This window comes from Meles meles, chromosome 18 (assembly GCF_922984935.1).
Source record: "Meles meles chromosome 18, mMelMel3.1 paternal haplotype, whole genome shotgun sequence".
In the NCBI taxonomy this organism is placed as follows: domain Eukaryota; kingdom Metazoa; phylum Chordata; class Mammalia; order Carnivora; family Mustelidae; genus Meles; species Meles meles.
Genome location: NC_060083.1, coordinates 9,785,802 through 9,806,783, shown reverse-complemented (window position 1 = coordinate 9,806,783; position 20,982 = coordinate 9,785,802). Strand labels below are relative to the sequence as shown.

The 20,982-nt window shown below is 51.7% G+C and overlaps 1 long non-coding RNA gene across 1 annotated transcript; it reads right to left on the bottom strand.

The window, feature by feature from the left end:
• Window positions 1-2,093: 2,093 nt before the first annotated feature.
• LOC123929934 lies at window positions 2,094-4,074 on the bottom strand. Its single transcript, XR_006815988.1, has 3 exons — window positions 4,057-4,074; window positions 2,545-3,078; window positions 2,094-2,339 (listed from the first exon to the last, which is right to left on the bottom strand). It is a non-coding gene; the product is annotated as an uncharacterized LOC123929934 (long non-coding RNA).
• Between the last annotated feature and the right edge of the window lie 16,908 nt (window positions 4,075-20,982).

Genomic DNA, 20,982 nt, shown 5'->3' with positions numbered 1-20,982 from the left:
AGCTAACGGCATGACTTGCCGTGGCCAGTAGAAAGTGCTAGAAGGGACACTCTGCCAGTTCTGGGCCCAGCCTTCGGAGACCCAGAAGGTTCAGCTTTCAGTCTTGGACTCCAGCCACAGGCTTTAAGGAAGTCCTACTCTCCTGCTAGACAGAGACAGAGAGACAGAGAGAGACCACGCAGAGGAGCCCTGAGGCCCGGCGACTTCTGGGAGCTCCCAGCCCAGCCCCGCCAACCGCTGAGTGCCCCAAGCGTGTAACCCCAGGCCAATACAACGTGGGCCACCAGGCCTCGCCCTGCCCAAATTTCTGGCCTCTGAGAATCTTAAAAAATGATGCGTAGTCCTTTATTTTAAGCCGCTGACGTTGGGGTTGGTGTGTCGTGTGTCCATAGGTAACGTGAAGTGTTTCCATGTCTCAGTGAGAATCATTCTAAAACACGGGTGGCTTTTGTGTGTCTCTGCTCTAGACGTAATCGGATCTCCCATAAACCTTTTGTTCCTCACCTTCTCCACCCAACAACAAATGTTTAAGATCTGTCCGTGTTGCTATTTGTACATCTGGCTTGTTGCCTGGAACCCGTGCGTGGTAGGGGCTGGCACGGACCCGTCACGGTTTATTTACGCGATGCCCCAGTCGTGAACCCTAAGATGTCGCCAGCCCCCGGCCACCACGATTAACACCACGGTCAAGGTTCTCATCATGCTCCCATGAGGACCTAGGTGAGAAGTTCTGGAACCATCTCCAAGAACGAAATCGCTGGGTCCCAGACAATTCCTCCGCCTTGTTCCAAGCAGAGGCACATGTTTGCCCTTCATGAGGTCGCATCCACAGTATTTTTTTTTTTTAGTAGTCTTTGCCTCCTTTTTCTTTGCTTGCCTGGTCCTCTGTTTCCCTTACACACCCCCTCAGAGCATCGTCCATCCCTGCCCCTTCTATGAGAATATTAATAAGCCAGAAATTATCTTTCTGTCTTCTCTCGGCTATAAAGACTTCATCATGTTCCCGGGTGGCTCTAAAGGAGACCTTCCCGCAAAGTACACCCAAGGTCAAGTGACAAGATCACAACTTCCCAGCTGCTGCCCGTCTTCTGCTGTCCTTCTGCTTTCTTATTCCACATTTCTAGAGGAGAGTGGGCTCGGACACTACCTCATCCCTGCGCTAATCACTTGGGTTTCCCTTTGTGTGTGTCACTTTCTCGTATCTATTTTCCTCTCGTGTTTCCTCGACCCACATCGTGATTAACCAGAATTTCCGGTATCTTCTATTCCAGATACTTGTTCAGAGAGCAAGAAAGATCTTTCAAAAATTAAAAAAAATGGTAATAATGTTGCTACTAACTAAAAAATTAGTAGGAGCTTTGGAAGATACATTTTTCAGAAAGCTCCAGAAAAAAAGACAGAGAAAGAGGGAGCGAGAATGACCGAAAAGACAGAGACAAAAAGAAAAAATGAGGAAACAGCTAAACTGGGGGACTTTTTTCCCTGGCCTCATGTTTTTGTGGTTATTTCTCAGCAGGGAAAGTCTCTGCTCCTCCCACAGCCCCTCACTCCCATGCCAGGGAGAAAGCCTGCCTTCCTGAGCTGCTTTCCACCCACCGTGTAATCTGCCCTCTGCCCGGGGCCGGGGTGGGGGGGGATAGGGGCACCTGGCCACAGGGCCGACAGGGCTGCATAGTTCTTGGATGAAATCTTTATTTTTTTTAAGATTTTATTTATTTATTTGAGAGAGGGACAGTGAGAGAGAGCATGAGCGAGGAGAAGGTCAGAGGGAGAAGCAGACTCCCCGTGGAGCTGGGAGCCCGATGAGGGACTCGATCCCAAGACTCTGGGATCATGACCTGAGTCGAAGGCAGTCGTCCAACCAACTGAGCCACCCAGGCGTCCCTCTAGGATGAAATCTTTTTTTTTTTTTTAAGATTTTATTTATTTATTTGACAGAGAGAGATCACAAGTAGGCAGAGAGGCAGGCAGAGAGAGTGAGAGGGAAGCAGGCTCCCTGCCGAGCAGAGAGCCCGATGCGGGACTCGATCCCAGGACGCTGAGATCATGACCTGAGCCGAAGGCAGCGGCTTAAACCACTGAGCCACCCAGGTGCCCCTAGGATGAAATCTTAAAGAGTCCTTTTGATTTAAGGTTTGCTTTGCTTTGTTTTGTTTTGTTGGTTCGTTGGTCTTGATTTTAGGTTTTAAGCCAAGTCCGCCTTTCACTGCTGATCAGCAATAAAGCCAACACTCTCCGCTGGTTTCAGGCTTTGCAGGAGAACAGGCTGTTCTGTCATTAGCCCCGTAGGACGACCACGAAGGACCAGTATGGGGAGCCAACCTCCCCTCATGGCAGTTCTAGTAGGAAAAGCAGGAAGTCGAAGCGGGAAAGTTACCAAAGAAATAATGCAAGAAAGTTCGTTAGAATTAAAATGTTAAATTAAATGTTTTTTTTTTAAATTTTTAAATTAACATTAAAAATGTTCATCAAAATTAAAATGCTCCAAATTCAGATAAGCTACGAATGGCTCAGCTTTCCACCGAAAAATGACCCAGCACGCACCGCTGTGAAATTTCAGAATCCCGGGGACGGAGAGAAGGTTCCGGAAGCTGTTGGAGAGGGAGAAAAGTCACCTACAAAGAAACACGGATGAGCATGGGTCTCACTCATCAGCTGCTACATTCAACCCGGGGTGGGGGGGCGCCAGGGTGGTGCACGCACTCCAGCTTCCAGCGGAAATTGCCTTCGTCCAAGAACGGCAGGGTGAAACGACCATCGGGGTAAGAGAGTAGAATCAGCCACTTCCAGACCTGTCTATGTCAGAGCATTTACCTCCTACCGCCCCCGTGTTGGGAAATGCCGTGGAAAGTGAGGGAAGAATCCAAAAACAAGACGTGCAGAGCATCTCCACATCAGACTTTTCCATTACATTCAGATAAAGTCTCCCGCAACTCTTTCTGACTCTCTGCCTACGGGTGAACACAGACTAGTGAAATTCAAGGGTCTGTCCTTGAACATGCAAGTCGTCCTGAGGAACATGGGGTCAGCGGTGGCTGAGTCTGTCAAGCACTGAGCGGGTTCCTGGCAGCTCTGGATCTGAAACGAACGAATGAAAGGAATGAAAGGTAAAGGAATCCGTCTTCAGCCCAGCAGGCAAGCGAAAGAAGGTCTTCTCAGCCCTTCCGTTGTGCGGAATTCCATCTACTCGAACCTGACCGCATGTGCACTGCATTACACGAGACCCAGGGCATGGGAGCTGGGACTCGAATCGCATTTTAGCAGCTGGAACAGGGGCTCAGAACTGCTCCCTGTGGCTCCAGGCCCCTTCTCCCAGCCCCAGAGCTCCGACCAGTAAGAAGCCTCCACCCCGTGTAACACGGCAAGGCGAGGCTCTCCTCCAGGGAAATCTATTCGAAACCCAGGAAGATTTGAAACTCAGGCATAAATGACAGAGTAAACCAAACGCATGCTATTAACGGTTCTGTGTTCAGCGTGAGAGCGGTCTGCATTTGGTATTATAGTGTGTGAGGGAATTTCGTACACCAAAGAGTTGGAAGTGAGCCCTGGGACATCAAGATAAAATCTAAAATCAAGTACTTGAGTTTAGGCTTGTGGCTTCAGTCGGAAGGTATAAAATAATCTGATGGCTTTCACAAGACTGTCACAGTCTTGGAATTGTTTAAGAGACCTGGAGACTCATTATGAATATTTAATAATTTAACATATTGGCTTAGGTCATGTTTGCCGGGTCAGGCACTGTTAAATATAATACATCAAGTTTAAAATATTTAAATTGATATTTAAATTATTTAATGTATTAAATAAAATACATCAAGTGTTTAAAATGTTTCCGAGGGGGCACCTGGGTGGCTCAGTGGGGTAGGCGTCTGCCTTTGGCTCATTCGGCTGAGGTCATGATCCCAGGGTCCTGAGATCGAGTCCCGCACTGGGTTCCCTGCTCAGCACAGAGTCTGCTTCTCCCTCTGCCTGCTGTACTCTTATGCACACTCGAGCTCTCTCTCTCCCTCTCTCTCTGACAAATTAATAAATAAAATCTTTAAAAAAAGAATTCACCTTGAGGGGCACCCAGGTGGCTCGGTCGGCTGAGCGTCCAGCTCTTGGTTTCAGCTCCGGTCGTGATCTCAGGGTCATGAGATCGAGCCCCATGTCAGGCTCCGTGCTCATCGCAGTCTGCTGCAGACTCTCTCCCTACCCCTGCTTGCGCTCACTCTCTCTCTGTCAAATAAATAAATAAATAAAATATTTTAAAAGCAATTCACGTAGACATTAGGGTGCACAAGCGTGTGATGGGGGAGGACTAGGGGGAGACAGTGAGAGTGGGGAGAAGTGGACCACAGGTAGGTCTCAGAGGAAGACCTTGACTGAGGGCAGAACAAGGGGGCCTTGGGTGTGGCCGGAAAAGTGGGTAGGTTGAGTGAGGCAGGAAGACAGAAGGAGCGTGGATTCATCAGCAGGGAAGAAGGAACAGGAAAAAGCCCGACCTGGGACACAGTGCGAGGTGCCTGTTAGGCCCCAAGGTGTAGATGGGGTGCAGGGTGACTCACACTCACCCTGGTCCCCGAGAGCACCTGCCAGGTCAGCCCCTCCCTGGCCACTGGCCCTACTGGCTCGGGCTGGGTCTCCTTCCCAGGCCCCTGCATTTCTGGGGGTGGAGCACTGCGACAGGGAGTTGGGATAGGAATCCCCCCCTACAACCTCCAAAAGAGCCCCTCCATGCCAGAAACCCCCAGCGGTTTGGACTGTGCCCCGGAATCAGGACACGCTGGTGAATGACCACCTCCACCTGAGGACAGGGATGGGGGGTAAATGTTGCTAAGGGGACACAGACACTCTCACAAGGTCACAAGGGTGCCGGGAACCTGAATGGTTGGAATTGCCCACCCCCTTGGGGTATTAAAGACGTCAGATGTCAAAGAGCCTTCGAGGATGACCATCCCCGGGAACCTTCCTGGAGCCTTCGAACCACGGTGCTTTGTCTTCTCGATGTGGCCACAAGATCCCGTGAGCCGGATGCACCCAGAAGGTCCCGTGATGACGTCAGATGCCCGAGGCGTGCAGCTCAGCGCTCGTGCGGGGAGCACAGGAACAAATGGGGACAGGCCTGTCAGAGACACACACGCTTCCTCGCAATGAAGGAGGATGTTCAGGGCAGGTTTTCTGGAGAAGCCGGTGGCTCAGCAGCTCAGCTGCCCTTGGGAACCCCAGTCTGAAACCTCAGCCTCCCGGCTTTCCGCGGACATCAGAGCCGAGCAGACTCTGGATCTCTTGCCACACCGGCTAGTGTCCATTATCATGCATTTGTGTTTGTTTTAATATGAAAGTCAATATGACTGAGTCAGATGGAGTCTCCAGGAGGAAAAGAATGCACCTGACGCACTACTCCGTAACAACACAGTCAGAATAGCTCAACGTCTGTCGAGAGCTCGTCATGTGCCAGGCCTCGGAGGACATCCCCTGCGCCCATGACTTCAGTAGAGCCTAATAATGGCCTGGGGAGAAGGTTCTGCCATCATCCCCATTTTCCAGATGAGGTTTGGAGAAGCTTTGGAGAAGTCGAATGATTTCCCTATAGTCACAAGCTGGCGGCAGAGTCAGGGTGCAGTACGCGATGCACCCTTGGGGTGCAGGGGTGGGGCGTGGGGTGCAGGGGTGCATCCTGATGAGCACAAGATAGGAAAGTTGGAGACTCCCTGAGATGCGTCAACCAGCGTCCCAGATCTTTTGTTAGCTTGCTGCACCCTGCCCTGTGGGGACTTGGGCAGAAATCGTGGGTGGAGAAGGGGAGGCAGAATTCCAGCCTGAGAGGCCCTGGGGAGACCACGTCAGCCATATCTCCCCCTCCCCGGCTCCCTCTTGTCCCGGGCAACCGCCCAACACGCTGTGTGGACGGGACCCCACGGGACCCTGGAGATCCCAAACCACAGAGACGTAGGACCTTTGACGGTCTTGCTCCGTGCTGGGTTTCCACCACTCAGAGCAGCACCGGGTACACAGGAGGCCTTCCCGAAATGTTAGTTGATCTAAGGACTTCGGTTAGAGGAGACATTCTTGCGTGATCGTGGTAGGAAAAGCCCCCGAACTCCCCCACCCTGCCGGGGGCGCTGGAACACGGCCGTCTGTTTGGCAGCATCTGCTGAATCCGGACACATGAGCCAGGAATGCCAGGCCGAGGGGTAAACCCAACAGAAATGCACCCTCGTTCTCACCAATCACATGTTCGGTGTCCGGGGCAGCGCTCTTCCCGGCAGCCGAAAGCAAGGAGCCCCCACCTGCCCTCGGGCAGCCCAGAGATAACTATCCGGGGTGTCTTCACACGGTGGGACACCGTGGGCCACACATTTGGGGGACTGTCACGCTGGGCGAAGAACAGGAGAAGCCAGAGTCAAGGAGCACGAACAGGGGGATCCATTTACTCAGGGACAAAAAGGGGTAACACTAACCTATCCCGCTCGAAGTCGCAGACGGCAGCCCTGATTGAAAGGGGGATGCCGTGGGCTCCGGGGGGCTGGTAATGATCTTCCCAGATTGGGTTTCTGGTGGCACGTGTGTTCAGGTTGTGCAATTGGACCTATGCATGCGTGAGATCATAGAAATATATATATATATATATAGGGGCACCTGGGTGGCTCAGTGGGTTAAGCCGCTGCCTTCGGCTCAGGTCGTGATCTCAGGGTCCTGGGATCGGGCCCCACATCCGGCTCTCTGCTCAGCAGGGAGCCTGCTTCCTCCTCTCTCTCTGCCTGCCTCTCTGCCTACTTGTGATCTCTCTCTGTCAGATGGATAAATAAAATCTTAAAAAAAACTGTTTAAAAAAAAAAGAAATATATATATACATATATTTCTTTTTTTTTTTTCCCTGTCCCCGGTTTCTGACACAGGGCTCCTGAAACCCTTGTAAACCCCCGAGGGGCCAGAACACAGGAAGCCTCGTTCGTCCTGTCGAGGTGACTCTGGGTGGGCTCCTGGACGGCTCCTGGCTGGGGCTGACCCACAGAAGGACGGACAGGACAGGAAGCTTAGAGTTTTCAGCCCTGACCCCCCGTTCCCCAGAGAGGGGAGAGGAGCCAGAAACAGTTAAAATCGATCCTGCCCACGCGGGGACGCCTCCATAAAACCACAGTAGTCGGGGATTGGGGGCTTCCGGGATGGGGAACACATCCACGGGGCGGGGGGGCACAGGTTACACACCCCAGCTCCATGGGGACAGAAGCTCCCGTGCTCGGGACCCTGCCAGACCTCGCCTGTGCACCTCCTCACCTGCTCACCCGTGGCCTTCATCGCGTCCTTCAATAAGCCGGGAACTGGGAGCAAGGTTTTCCCTGAGTCCCCTGAGCCACGGTCACTCATCAGCCGAACCCAGGCAGGGGGTGGGAACCTGGGATCTCGGGCCCGGGGTCAGAGGCACGGCTGGTCCTGGGCTTGGGCTGGATCTGGAGGAAGGAAGGGGCAGCCTCGCAGGACTGAACCCCTGACCTGTGGGGTCTGATGCCACCTCCGTGTAGACACCCAGCCCGTGGCACAGATTTGCTTGCTGTGGGGGGGGGGGGGGGGACAGGCCACATCCACCCACCTGGGGACCAGGAGTATCAGAAGAACTGGGGTTTCCCCTGCGTTTCTGTAAAACTTCTTTCCAGCCCTGTTAGAGGCGTCCCAGGTCCCTTGGGGGGGGGGGGGGGACAGGACTCTCGCCGGTGAAGAAACTGGGTCTCTGTCCCGCGGCTCTCAGCTCCCAAGACGTGGGATGACAGTGCCACCTCATGGTCACAGCCGCGGGAGGCTGCGGGAGGCTCCCGAGGGGACCCAGACTCTCCCGCCGCCCACCTACTCTTTAAGACCATGTCTCCCTCCCAAGAAGCGAAGCCAAACTTTGAAACCAGTCGGTGGTCATTCTTGGAGCTACAAGGTCTCAATCATTGGCAACTTTTTCCCTCTCACCGTTGCTTGCGTTTCTTCATTTGCGTTCACTTGCTCTAGCCGGAATCCTGCACTTTCCGGTTCCTCTGGGACAGACGGATCACCCATGAGTGAAAAGTTTGCAAAGACCCGAAGATGTCAGGTCAGGTGATATCACAAGGATTAGGGTTAGGGTGATAGTTTCTCTCCCCCGTTCAATCCCCAGATCTGTGGACCTTGGGGTCAGAAACCAGGACAGCGGGGTTTCTAAATTCTGAGTTTGTAAAAACTTGGTGGAAAGAGGTCCCTTGGGCTTTCCTTCCCATGAAAGGACCCAATGCCCCCTGCAGCTCCTGCCAGACCTTTGTTTCCTTTCTCGTAGGAAAAGTACTTTTTTTGTATTTGCCTTTCTCCGTCTGGCTTCTTCCACTAAGCGTAATGCCTTCAAGGTCCAGCTGTGTTTTCGCAAATGGCAAGACCAAACGTCTTCGTTGCGTGGAGGCCGAGATCATTAAGGCCGTCCCACCTCGACGTTAGCGTTAGCACGAGCATAGCCATCTGAGCTTTGGCAGCCATCTCAGGCCCAAGGACTGAACTTACCCCGACTTGACTTTAGTTCCAGGAACCCCCACCCTGCTTCAGTTCCAAGAAAGTACCCCTCCCTGCAACACCCCGGCAACAGCTAATCAGCTTACTGCAGAAAAGTCTGAAACTTCTCCTCCTCCCCAGCCCAAGCCTCTTGTAATGACCCACGAAAACCCTTGCCTTAACTAGCCTCGGGGTCCAAGTCCCTACTCCGCTGTGTCGAGCATACTTAGGCCCAAGCTTAAGCTTGTCAAATAAACCCTCGTGCGATTGCATCCGTGCTGACTCCTTGGTGGTCTTTCAGATGCGAAAACTTGGCCATTACAATTGATTTGAGGAAATGACTTTCTTTTAGACACGCAACTGCATAACTTACGAAAAATACAGATGTCTGGGATGCCCGGGTGGCTCAGTTGGTGAAGCGTCTGCCTGCAGCTCAGATCATGGTCCCAGGGTCCTGGGATCAAGCCCCGCATGGGGCTCTCTACTTGGCGGGGAGTCTGCTTCTCCCTCTGCTGATGCCCCTGCTTGAGCTCTCTCTCTCTCTCTCTCTCAAATAAATAAAATCTTAAAAAGAAAAAGAAAAACGTCCACGTTGGAAACCACGGTAGGTTTGTTATTTTGATGTCTGTGTAGGTTGTACTTCTGATGTGGAATTTCTGTTTTAAGTGATTGCAACAGGTTGTAACAGGCTAATTTGGGTTCAAACGTGTTCCCCGCGGCCCCTCCCCCAAACCAGAAAGTGCTGATAAGGAAGAGTTCATCTGTTCCTAAAACAAACCTAAGGTTTTATTCTACCAGTGGGAACATGACCCTCCGTTTTTTGAGGTCCTTCGGTGTTTGCAATAAAAATACAATTAATCGGCGACCCGAAATGGGCTGTTTGTTTAAGGATTTAGCACCTCCCTTGAACAACAAACCATATTGTTTCATCACAACCGTCCTCTTGTGAAGGACATTAGAATGTCTTCATTTCATTCCTGAACAGGATCCAAGACAAAGAACGCCGGTTGCAAGATCCAAAAAAAAAAAAAAAAAGGTCATTGTCAACTGGATTGAATTTGAGAGAACTCATGTGGCGTTTCATGTTTGTGAATTGTTCTCTTTCCCTGCACAAAAGCAGAAATGGAGGCCCCTGCTGAGGACGCCGGTGGGAGCGCCCAGCGGTCACGGTCACCCGTGGCAGGGAAGCCTTCGGCCCTGGCGGGCAGAAAAAGGCCTGGAAAAGAAGAAAGAGGTGACAAAAATCCAAGCGAATGTTGAAGGCCACTCCGTGAACTTTTGCTCCTTTCACCCAGGCCTTTCGGGGACAGAGAAACAAACCGCTAAAAATACAACAAAAACTGGTTTGATGGGAAAGGCCCTCCTCCGCCTTCTGGCCGGGGCAGAGTGGTCCCTACGGGATGGGGTCTTCAGCAGCAGGAAAGAAGGAATTGCTCGGCCCAGAAACTGCAGGGGTGGTCCAGAGGGGTCCCGAGAGGGGCAAGTTCATGGCCATCACTCAATGCGTGTCACTGTTCAAAGCAGTGAACCTGTCGCACCCTGGCCTTGTCTGCCAAAACCGGAATTGGTTACTACGGCTCTTGCGGGAAGTGGTCCTCCCTCATGGGGTTTTGCGGATTCGTCCTAATTTGTGCGCACAGGAATGTTTGTTGGTGGATTTGGTTATTTCGCAGCATTGTGGTTTTTTCTGGGGTGACGGCGTATTTTATGGGCATCCATGCCCGAGGGAAGCAATCTCCACTTGCTAGGGCTGCCCTAAGTGAGTAGCACAGGCTGGGGGGCTTAAACAGCAGAAGTGTAATTCCTGGGCATCTGGGGGCTCAGTCTGTGAAGCGACTGCCTTCGGCTCAGGTCATGATCTTGGGGTCCTGGGATCAAGCCCCGCATGGGGCTCCCTGCTCAGCAGCTCTCTCTGCTGCTCCCCCTGCTCGTGCATGCTGTCTCTCTAACTCAAATAAATAAATAAAATCCAAAAAGAAAAAAAGAAAAAAAACGTAATTCTTCACAGTCCTAGAAGCTGGAAGTCCAAGGTCAAGCTGTCATGTCATCAGCAGGTCCGAGAAGGCCATGAGGAAGGCTCTGTCCCAGGCCTGTCTCCCTGGCTCACAGGCGGTAGCCTCCCCTCGTGTCTTCACATCGTCTTCACTCCTGTGTATCTGTGTCTGAACGTTCCCCCCCCCCCCAGTTCAGCCAGGTGGGCGACAGGCAATATTTGTGTGATTTTTTAACCAAGCATTGGAATTGTACTGACTTAATTAAAATAATTTGGAGATTTTTCTTCTTTTTCCATGCCCTGGGCCACATCCCAAAATCTCCTCTGTTAGAATTTTTTGTGAAATAGTCAGAATATGGATCCTTCGGGGGAAGCTAGTGACTCATTGCAAACTTTTGTGTTTCTTTTATAAGAGCCCCTGTTTCCATTTTTCTCTCTTCTGGGATCTTTCTGACAATGTTTTCCCAGAAAATGATCCACCTTCTCAAAAAAATTTTTTAATGAAGATGAATGAGTTAGCCTATATCCTCACCTTCCCTCCTTCTGTCTCCCGACCCTACCACCAAACTTTCGTGTTAGTTGTGTGATAATATATTCGACACTACCTTCCTTTTACTAAAATGCACTGTTATTCCGTGGTTGACCCGAGTTGATCCTCTAGTGATCTCTTCAAGAAGAGCTCATGAGACTGTTCTCAAATCATACATGTCCAAAAGTGTCTATGGCTTAGAGAATTAAAAGACAAGCCTCAGACTGGGGGAGAAATTTTGTAAAATATATATCTAATAAATGACTTCTATTCAAAATTTACAGAGTTGGGGCACCCAGCTGGATTAGTCAGTGGAGCTTGTCTCTTAATCTTGGGGTCATAAGTTTGAGCTCCACATTGGGTGTAGAGATTACTTAAAAATAAAATCTTAAAAAAATATTCACGAAGAGCTCTTAAAATTCAACACTAAGAAAACAAACAACCCAATTGAGAAATGGGCGAAACATCTGAACAGTCACCTCCCGAAAGACAAGCAGATGACAGGTAAACGTATGAAAAGATGCTCACATCCTATATCACAAGGGCACTTAAAATTAAAACACCAGTGGGACACCGTGGCACACCTATTAGAACGCCTAAAATCCAGAACACTGACAACAGAAGTTCTCGTTCACTGCTGCTGGGAATGCAATGTGGCCCCTCCACTTTGGAAGATAATTTGGCCGTTTCTTACAAAACTAAACGTAGACTTACCATACAATCCAGCAATCATACTCCTATGTATTTACCCAAATGAGCAGAGAACTGATGTCCACACAAAAACCTGCCTGTGACTGTCTATAGCAGCTTTATTCATAATTTTCCCAAATCGGAAGCAAGCAAAATATCCCTCAAGAGATGAATGGATAAGCAAACTGGGGAGTTTTCACACAATGGAATACAAAAAAAAAAAAAAAAAGATATTAAGCAACCAAAGGCCATGGAGGAAGTTTAAATACATATTGCTAAGAGAAAGAAGGCATTCTGGAAAACCTGCACACCTAGGGCTCCAACTATATGATATTTTGGAAAAAGCAGAACTATTTTAAGATGGTACAAACATCAGCGTTTGCCAGAAGGAGGTGGGGCGAGGAGGACAGAAAACAGCGGCCTTTTTGTAAAATCCTGACTCCCCTTGCTTCCTTGAGAAACTCGTGTCGGCTCTGCTAGCGTTGGCTGTGGGTCTATGGATGGGCAGGTCTGGCGTGATTTTTATTCCCTGGTGAGGGGCTTCACCCCCTTTTTTTCCCCCTGGCTGCTCAAAAAGTTCTTTTTTTTTTTGAAATTCAACAGTTTTTAATTTGAAAAACCAGTGATCAGTTTTCCCCGGCATATGGTTTTCTCTTTCGATATATCGTGTCACCTGAGGAAGACTTTCTTGAATAATTTATTGAACTGTATGTATGTTCTATCAATCGGTTGGGGTTTCTTTCTCAGAGAGCCCGACTCTGTGTTTATGAGACCTCTTTACATGTCATGTATGGAGTATAGGACGTGTGTCTATCCTATAGAGATACAGTACACGTGTTACGTATCTGTGTGATTGCATACATATAATTTCTCTCTCGTTCCTTTTAGCTCTACCTTCGTTTGCTCACTTTCGTGCCCTCTTTTCGCTGCGTCCTGTGGTATCGTCCACAATGTCTGTCCCCCTCATGCTTCCTCCAGCTGCATTTTTTTCCTCTGCTGTTTGTGACGTTTGTCTCCCACATCTTTCAGCGGCTCGGTAGCTCCCTCGGTCCCATAATCTCTTCTCTGAGTCCTTGCATTTCGGCCCAGTGACCCCCACCCCCCCATCAGCCGGCTCGCTGAACTCCTGTTCCTAATTCAGAGCAAAACATCTAGTCACCGTCTTCAGTGGCTCCAAGCCCGCATTTTCTCCGGAGGGCATTCTCCATCTATTCCAGAGTCTTACGGTCGTTTTCCGCATCTGCCTGTCCGGGCCTCTCTTAGCAAGGCCGTGCCAGCTACTTGCTTGGACCGAATGGGTTGGATGGTCCTGGGCCAGCTCATGGCACAGTGGGCCCCCAGCTTCATAGCCCAGGGGCACTCCCCTTGGCTATTTCTTTCGGATAAGATTCAACAGTGCGATTTTTAAAAATATTTTGTTTATTTATTTTGAGAGAGAGAGAAAGTGTGCGTGTGTGTGTGTGTGTGTGTGTGTGTGTGTGTGTGTGCAGGGAGAGGGGCAGAGGGAGAGGAAGAGAAGCCAACTCTGCTGGGTGGGGAGCCCGACCCAGGGCTTGAGCTCACGACCCTGAGATCATGACCTGAGCCGGATGCTTAACCGACTGAGCCACCCAGGCGCCCCTCAACTGTGGGATTTTTTTCTGGGGCCCCAAACCCGTCCCCTCAGTGAGCTTGCTTCTGCAGCTCTGGCTTATTGCTTTACCCCAGGGAGACGCCAGAATGACCTGCCACCCCCCAACCCCCAGAGCGGTTTCAGAAGTCCTTTTGTTTTGTTTTGTTTTTTTAAGATTTTTATTTATTTATTTGACAGACAGAGATCACATGTAGGCAGAGAGGCAGGCAGAGAGAGAGGAAGGGACGAGGACGGGTTTCAGACACCCTGAAAGCCGCAGGCCTCACACCCTCTTGCCGTGCCCCCCTTCCCTTCCTCCTAACCCCAGCTTCTGCCTTGTCTGATTTTGGAGTCCGAGCATATGTCTAGTTTCCAGTTTCACCGAAAATGGAATCTCTTTTCTTTTTTTTTTTTTCCCCCATGCTGTTTACTCCTTTTATATGCTTTTCGGGCATCGAGTTTAAAGCTGACTTATGCAGACGTGTTCCTGCTGGAGACCTGCAGAGGTTCACAGGGCGCAGTGGCGGCGGGCTCGTGGCCAGGCAGGCCTGGGGGACCGATGCCAACATGCGGAGGACAGGGAAGGTCCCAGCCGCCTGCCATTCCTCCCAGGAGTGGCGAGGATCAGCTCCCTCCCTGCCCTGCTAGGCTTTGGTTTCATGAGTCAATAAATTCTTGTTGCTTCTGTCACTCTTCCCCCTCTAGCTGGGAGCTCTGACCAACGCGGAAGTAGACCACACTCTCTGGTAACCTTGTCCTTGTGTGCCTGGGCGTCTCCGGGTCCCGCTGCCCCAGCCCGGCACCTCACACAAAGAGGCTCTTGTCCCACAACAGGGGCGGAAAAAGGCGTCTGCAAGGGGCTGGCAGCTCACAGGCAGGACATGAGGACCGGCCGGCCAGCCGGTGACCCTGTCTTCCCCACGGCGTCTCCTCTGCCCTGTGCTCCCTCCCTGTCTGCGACATCATTTCCAGGCCCATTTCCAGGCCGTGCCCAAGGCAGCCTCCACGCTCTCAGAGGGACGCTGGGCCTGCAGAAAAGGCATTCCAGGGAGGGAAGGCGGGGGTGAGGCCCCAATCAAGGAGTAACCCAGGGCAAAGCAGCATCCACTTCAAAGAGGGCTTTCCCGAATAAACACGTGTCTAGCCCCACCGCGAGATAAAGAGCCGGGCCACCTCCCCGCACTGAGGCTCCTTTTCAGAGATCTTGGTCGATTTCCATAAGGGACCTTTGGGCCACTTGCCTTTTGTCCTCCCTGGGCTTTTAATTTCCACGCCGATGTTTCAAGTTCACCAGTAGGGGGCGCCTGGGGGCTCAGTCGGTGAAGCCTCTGCCTCCGGCTCAGGTCATGACCCAGGGTCCCAGAATCGAGTCCCGCATCCCGCTCCCTGCTCCACGGAAAATCTGCTTCTCTCTCTGACCTTCTTCCCTCTCGTGCTCTCTCTCACTGTCTCCCTCAAATAAATAAATAAAATATTAAAAAAAAAAGAAAAAAAGAAATGTCTCATTTGATCCAGACTTTTTGAGAAGTATCATTCCAGCCGTGCACAATGGAAAAAAAAATAACATTAAAAAAAATGCTTTCCATCATCCAAAATTTTTTTAACTTGACGAGGTCAGCGAATGGGGTCACTCCTGTCCCACCACTATTTGCGGCACCTTTTCTTCTCGGGTTTGAAACTCCTCCTTCATTATTAAAGGGAAACTCTCGTTTCCTCTACCCGCAGCACTTCTGACGCCAAATGTTCGGGGAGCGGGAGGGGGGATCGCACACCAACCAACTCGCCGACTCCGCAGACATCCTACAGTTCCATTATGACCATAACTACCGGAGTCGGTGCGGACCCACAGGTGAGCACCCCGTCCCACGTGGCTGCCTTCCTCCACGCTGGATGCCTCCTGCCATTCCAGATTGTCACCTGCACGTGGGACCGGTCAGCTGTAGATCGAGGTGCCCACGAGCCCTCCCCAGATTTGACATTCGCTCTAATGGCTCACAACACTCAGGGAAGCCCTTACACGCACTGCTTTGTTATAACAGATATGACTGAGGACACAGATGAGCAGCGAGAGGAAGAGGTACAGAAGGGAAAGTCCTGGAAGTTTCCAAGTGCACGTGCTTGCAGTGGTACCATTGTCCTGGCAGGTGAATGCGGCCACTGACCCAGAAGCTCTCCGAACCCCGTGGTGGAGGCTTCGTCACGTAGGCGTGGTCAGTTATGAACTCGGTCCCCGGCCCCTGTCCCCTCCACGGAGGATGGCGGTGAGTTGGAAGCCCCGAGCTTCTAAACGTGGCTAGGTCTTGGGGGTGACCTGCCCTCACCCTGAAACTCTCCAGGAGACCACCCAGGTCACCTCACTGAGAACAAAAGAAGCTGCTGTCACGCAGGAAATTCCAGAGGATTTAGGAGCTTGGCATCAGGAACTGGGGACGGAGACCAGTATTTCTGATTATGTCCCAACGAACTACTGAACTGAATCTGTATTCTGATGTAATAGCTATCTGTTGTATGGTTGGCCCAGGCCCACCTCCACCCCCATTCTCCCGAGTCACCATCTTTCTATGATCTCTCCCTCTCCTTTCCATGCGGTCCGTGTGGCAGCCACCAGGACGTGAGCTGGTCCTTGACTCTCCCGTTTATTGGCCCAGCGGTAGCTGAACCAGAGAGAGCCAATCGGTGTCTTCATCCATGAGAGTTTCGAGAAGGGGAGAGAGGGGGAGAGACAGAGACAGGGAGAGCAGCTCTGAGACCCAGGGAAGGGTTGTAGGGCTGGGAACTGAACCACAGAGAAGCCGTCTGCAGAGAGAGAGGAAAATGAGGCTGGAGCCCCAGATGGAGTAGAGCTGATGCACAGGCCCTCCGGCTGGCCTGCAGGGCACCAGCCCCACGCGTGCGGACTCACGAGGCCCCACTGATCTCTGCCCCATGCCCAGAGAGCCTGTGAGCTACTCCACCACCCTGAGATGCTCCTGTCTTTGCTTGCGCTGGTTCCTCTCGGGTCTCCGTCACAAACAAAGCAGGCTCCGGATAACTCTGCATCCAGTTCCGGTCTGTTCCATGTCTCTGATCTATCCGCTCACTCCTGGGCCAGGAATGCTTTCATTACATGCTTTATATATATATTTTAAGATTTTATTTATTTGTTTGACAGAGAGAGACACCCTAAGAGAGGGAACACAAGCAGGGGGAGTGGAAAGGGAGAAGCAGGCCTGTCGCTGAGCAGGGAGCCCTGTGGGGGGCTGGATCCCAGGACCCCAGGATCATGACCTGAGCCCAAGGCAATCGCTTAAGGACCAGCCCCCCAGGCGCCCCTACTTTATATTTTAATATGTGATAGGACAAGTGCCTCTCCCCATCCCATTACTATTCTCCTTAAAATTTTCGCTGGCCATTCCCACACATTCTGTCCTTCCGGGTAAATTTGGAATCCAGGTGTCTAGTTCCAGAAGAGAAAAGAAAGATCGCATAGGAATTTTGATTCCGATAACCTTGCATTTGTAGATTAACCCAGGGAGAAGGGCCATGGCCCCAAGATTGGGACTCAGTCGCCAGGAATCAGTCGGCTCCAATTAAGTCCCTGCACAACCTTCGGGAGGTTTCCAGCTGTCTGCATCCACAGCCTCGCGCCTCTCCCAAGGTCGTTCCTCGGTGTCCCGTATAGCGGCCGCTACCGCGTGTTCCCAGCCTCCTTTCGCGGGGCCTCCAGGTGGACCTCTCCAATTGCCCCCAACGCGCCCCCCTTCCTGTTCCTCCGGCGGGCGGCGTCGGGCCCCAGCCACCAGCTTGCCTTCTGCGGGGACTCGTCCAGCCCAGGGCCCGCGGGGGCCGGGGACCAGCACAGACCAGCCCCGAGCCGCTGCGGGAGAAGCGCGCCCCGTCCCCCACCCCCACCCCGCCCGCGCACAGTCCCTGCTTTCCCGCGCCAGGCGCCAGGAGAACCCCCTCCCTCCAGCCTTCCTCCCAGGCTCTGTTTTGGGGACCCTCAAGCCAAGACAGGTCGCTGGGGGATTCTGATTCATTGCGACGTTTAGGGGAGAGTCCCTGGGGCCGGCGGTTGCTTTCCCTGGTGCTGGGAGCCGCGCCTCCGTCCGCCCGCACGCGGCGCGGACCGCAGAGCTGGGCCGGGGGCGGGGGTGCAGAGGGGCGGGAGTGAGCACCGCCCTGGGCCAGAGGTGGCGAACGGCCGGAGAGCCTCGCTGGAGGCGTCCAAACTCCGGGTGGCCGTGGGCGCGTGTGTGCACGCGTGCAGGTGCAGGCCGCGCGTGTGCGGGTGTGCGCGCGCGAGCCCCGCCGCCCGGTTCTCCAGCTTCTGGCGCCTCGCCCCCTCGGAAATACGCTAATAAGCGCGTAACTAACTCCCCCATGCAACACCGCAGCCCTCCCCCGCCCGCCTCCCGCCCGCGATCCAGCCCCAGCTCCCCCGCCCATTCCCGAAAACTGTTAGCTTGAGGCAGTGGCGATCCTCGAACAGCGGCTGGAGAGGGGCCAGGGGATCAAGCGGGGGTTTTCTGGATGGAAAGTCTTCGAACACGGAGAATCTGCAAGGAGGGGAGAGGAGTGGCTTAACACAGTGGAGAAAGCAACCATCTCTGCGTGCGAGTTAAGGAAATATATAGCACTCGTGGGCGGTTTGGGGAGGGAAGCGCCATAGATGGGATTACATTGTATATATTATGTTGCGGGCTGAATCTTTTCAGCTTCGTTCCTTTAAGACCTTAAAAGCGTGATGCTCACCTGGGCGCGGCAGCTGTCGCCCCCCACCCCTCCGCAGCCTCTACTCTGCTGTAAGGCTCAGGCCATACCCACCGCTGGCTACAAGGGGGGGGGGGGCAAGGAGGGAGGATGCGGCCCCTCTCGCTACTTGCACCCCAAGTTTGCACACAATGGACTCCCTAAAACAGAGAGGACAAATATTTACTATAGTGGCCTCTTTCACTGTTGCGTTGCTTTTTTTTTTTTTTTTTTTTTTCTTGTTATTTTGTGGAGTTCTTTATATTCTGGACGTTAATTCCTTGTTATAAATGTCGCAAATATTGCATCCAAGTCTTCTGCTCGTTTCTAACTTTAATGAAGTCAAGCTCTTTCTTTTCTTAAGATTTATTTATTTGTTTTAGAGAGAGAGCAAGCGCCCGTGGGGCCAGTGGGGGCAGCGGCAGAGGGAGAGAATCTCAAGCAGACCCGCGGCTAAGCCCAGAGGCCAAAGGAGGCTCCTTCCCAGCAGCCTGAGATCACCACCTGAGCGGAAACGAACAGTCCCATTGCTCAACCAACTGAGCCACCCAGGGACCCCTGCCCTCTTTTGTTTTTTAATACTTAAATTATTTTAAGATTTTTATTTATTTACTTATTTGACAGAGAGAGAGATCACAAGTAGGCAGAGAGGCAACCAGAGGGGGAGGGGGAAGCAGGCTCCCTGCTGAGCAGAGAGCCTGGTGGGGGGCTCCATCCCAGGACCCTGAGGTCATGACCGAGAAGAAGTCAGAGGCTTAACCCACTGAGCCACCCAGGCGTCCTCAAGACTTTATATTTAGGTCCTCTCTGCACCCAACATGGGGCTTGAACTCCCAACCCGGAGATCAAGAGTCCCATGCTCCACCCACTGAGTCAGCCAGGCACCCCCAAATCTGTCCCTCTTTTCTGTAGAAACAAAACCTGGTGCCTCCATACGGCACTTGTAACAAATCTATTATGTCCTATTTTCCAGGTAAGTCCTATCTTTAGGTCCTGCCATTTTTGATTCCGCTCTAGTGAACAAAGTAGGTCCAAAAGTGGAGAGACTCGTATGACGAACACCCACGTAGGCGCCGCTGGCCTCAGCAATCACCAGCGTGTGTGGCCAGACGTGTCTTCCGTGCCCGCCCCACCCCACGCCCTGTGCCCCGCTCATGTAGCTCAGAGCAAATCCCAAACGCGCCATTTCACCTGGAAGTGTTTCGACATGTGGATTTCTAAAATAGAGCCCTCCTGTTCTTAATTAACCCCCATACTACTGTCAGACCAGAGATCATTGACAATGATGCCTTATCTAGTTAGTAGGGCAAGTTCACCAGACTTTCCCATAAAGTCTTTTTACAATTGGCTTGTTCAAATCAGGATTCAAAGTCCCTGCTTTGCATGTACGAAGTATGTCTCTTAAGGTCCTTTTAATCTAGAAAAATTCTGCCTCACCCCACCTCGTTCATCTGTGTTTTCCTGCTCATTTATTTGTTGAAGAAACCAGATACGCATGTGATAAAATCTTCCACTTTCTGGATTTGAAGGAATGCACACCTGTGTGGGCGTTCCCTGCCCTGCTGAATGTCCCCTAAACCTCTAGTTGATGCTAGAAGTTCAATCCGCTTCAGGTTCAAGGTTCCCTGAGAAGAACACTTCACAGATGATGCTGGGTGGTCCCCACTGCCTCACAATAGGAGATGCCTCGTGTCTGCAATTTTTTTTTTTTAAAGCTGACCTTTCTAATACTTTTATTGTCGTTACTCACTCTGGATCCACCTCTGTAAGTAGCCCAAGCGGTCTAGGTCCTGGCTCCAGGGGATTGTTCTCATCTGTCCGCATTAAGGATCCTGGTGGCGTGGAGGGTGCGAGGGACTTACACACTTTTCCTTCTGGACCAGAGGCAAGGTTTAGCAGCTTCCTGCCCTCAGCTAAGCGCCGCGCTCAGCTCCGATCTGTACACTGTCCCCACTGTCCCCTGTACACTTTTCTTCACCCTGGTTCCACCTCCTTTGCTCCTCCCTTCCTCAAGCAAACACTCGAATGGGTTTCACGTGTCCTTGAACACGTAAGGACTCTTGAAAATCGTGTAGTGCTGTCGGGACCGTGGGCTGTTTGCTTTTTATCGATGCGATTGTGCTCTAGACTGCATTCTGGCTTTTTGCTTTTTTCCACTCAGTGCTGGTGTGAGGGCTCTCCACACTGCTGTGCGTACGTGTCTTCACTGTTGGTTTTTTCCATGAAATATACTTTGGTTGTTTTTTTCCAGCTTTACTGAGGTACGATCGACGAACAGAAATTATTTATGTTTTGGTGGTACAGCGTGCTTTTTAAGCATGCAGTGGGGTGATTTCACACATGTACATTGAGAAATGATTCCCACTCTCTGTCAAATTTTTTTTTAAAAACTTAATTTACAAAAACAGGTGAAGGCCCGGATTTGCAGACTTCTCCACATCGATAAAATCTCCTTGCTTTTTTTTTTAAGATTTTATTTATTTATTTGACAGACAGAGATCACAAGTAGGCAGAGAGGCAAGCAGAGAGAGAGGGGGAAGCAGGCTCCCCACTGAGCAGGGAGCCTGATGTGGGGCTCGATCCCAGGACCCTGGGATCATGACCTGAGCCAAAGGCAGAGGCTTAACCCACTGAGCCACCCAGGCGCCCCAATCCCCTTGCTTTTACCTGAAAGCGGATCCCCTAGAATATAGAGTCCACTTCTCAGCCCCATTTGGGGCTGTTGCCCTGGGACCAGTCCCCATCAAAGAGATATAAGAGGAAGTGCACACGGCTTCCAGAAATGTCCTCACGGAGAGGTCCTTTTCTCTGCCTCTTTTCTCCCTTCTCTTGCCTGAAAGGCGTCATGGCTGGAGCGGGGCAGATATCTTGGAAGACTGATGGAAACTGTATATCGAGATTGTAGATCAACAGAAAGTTCTAAAAAAGGTTGCCGAATGCTTT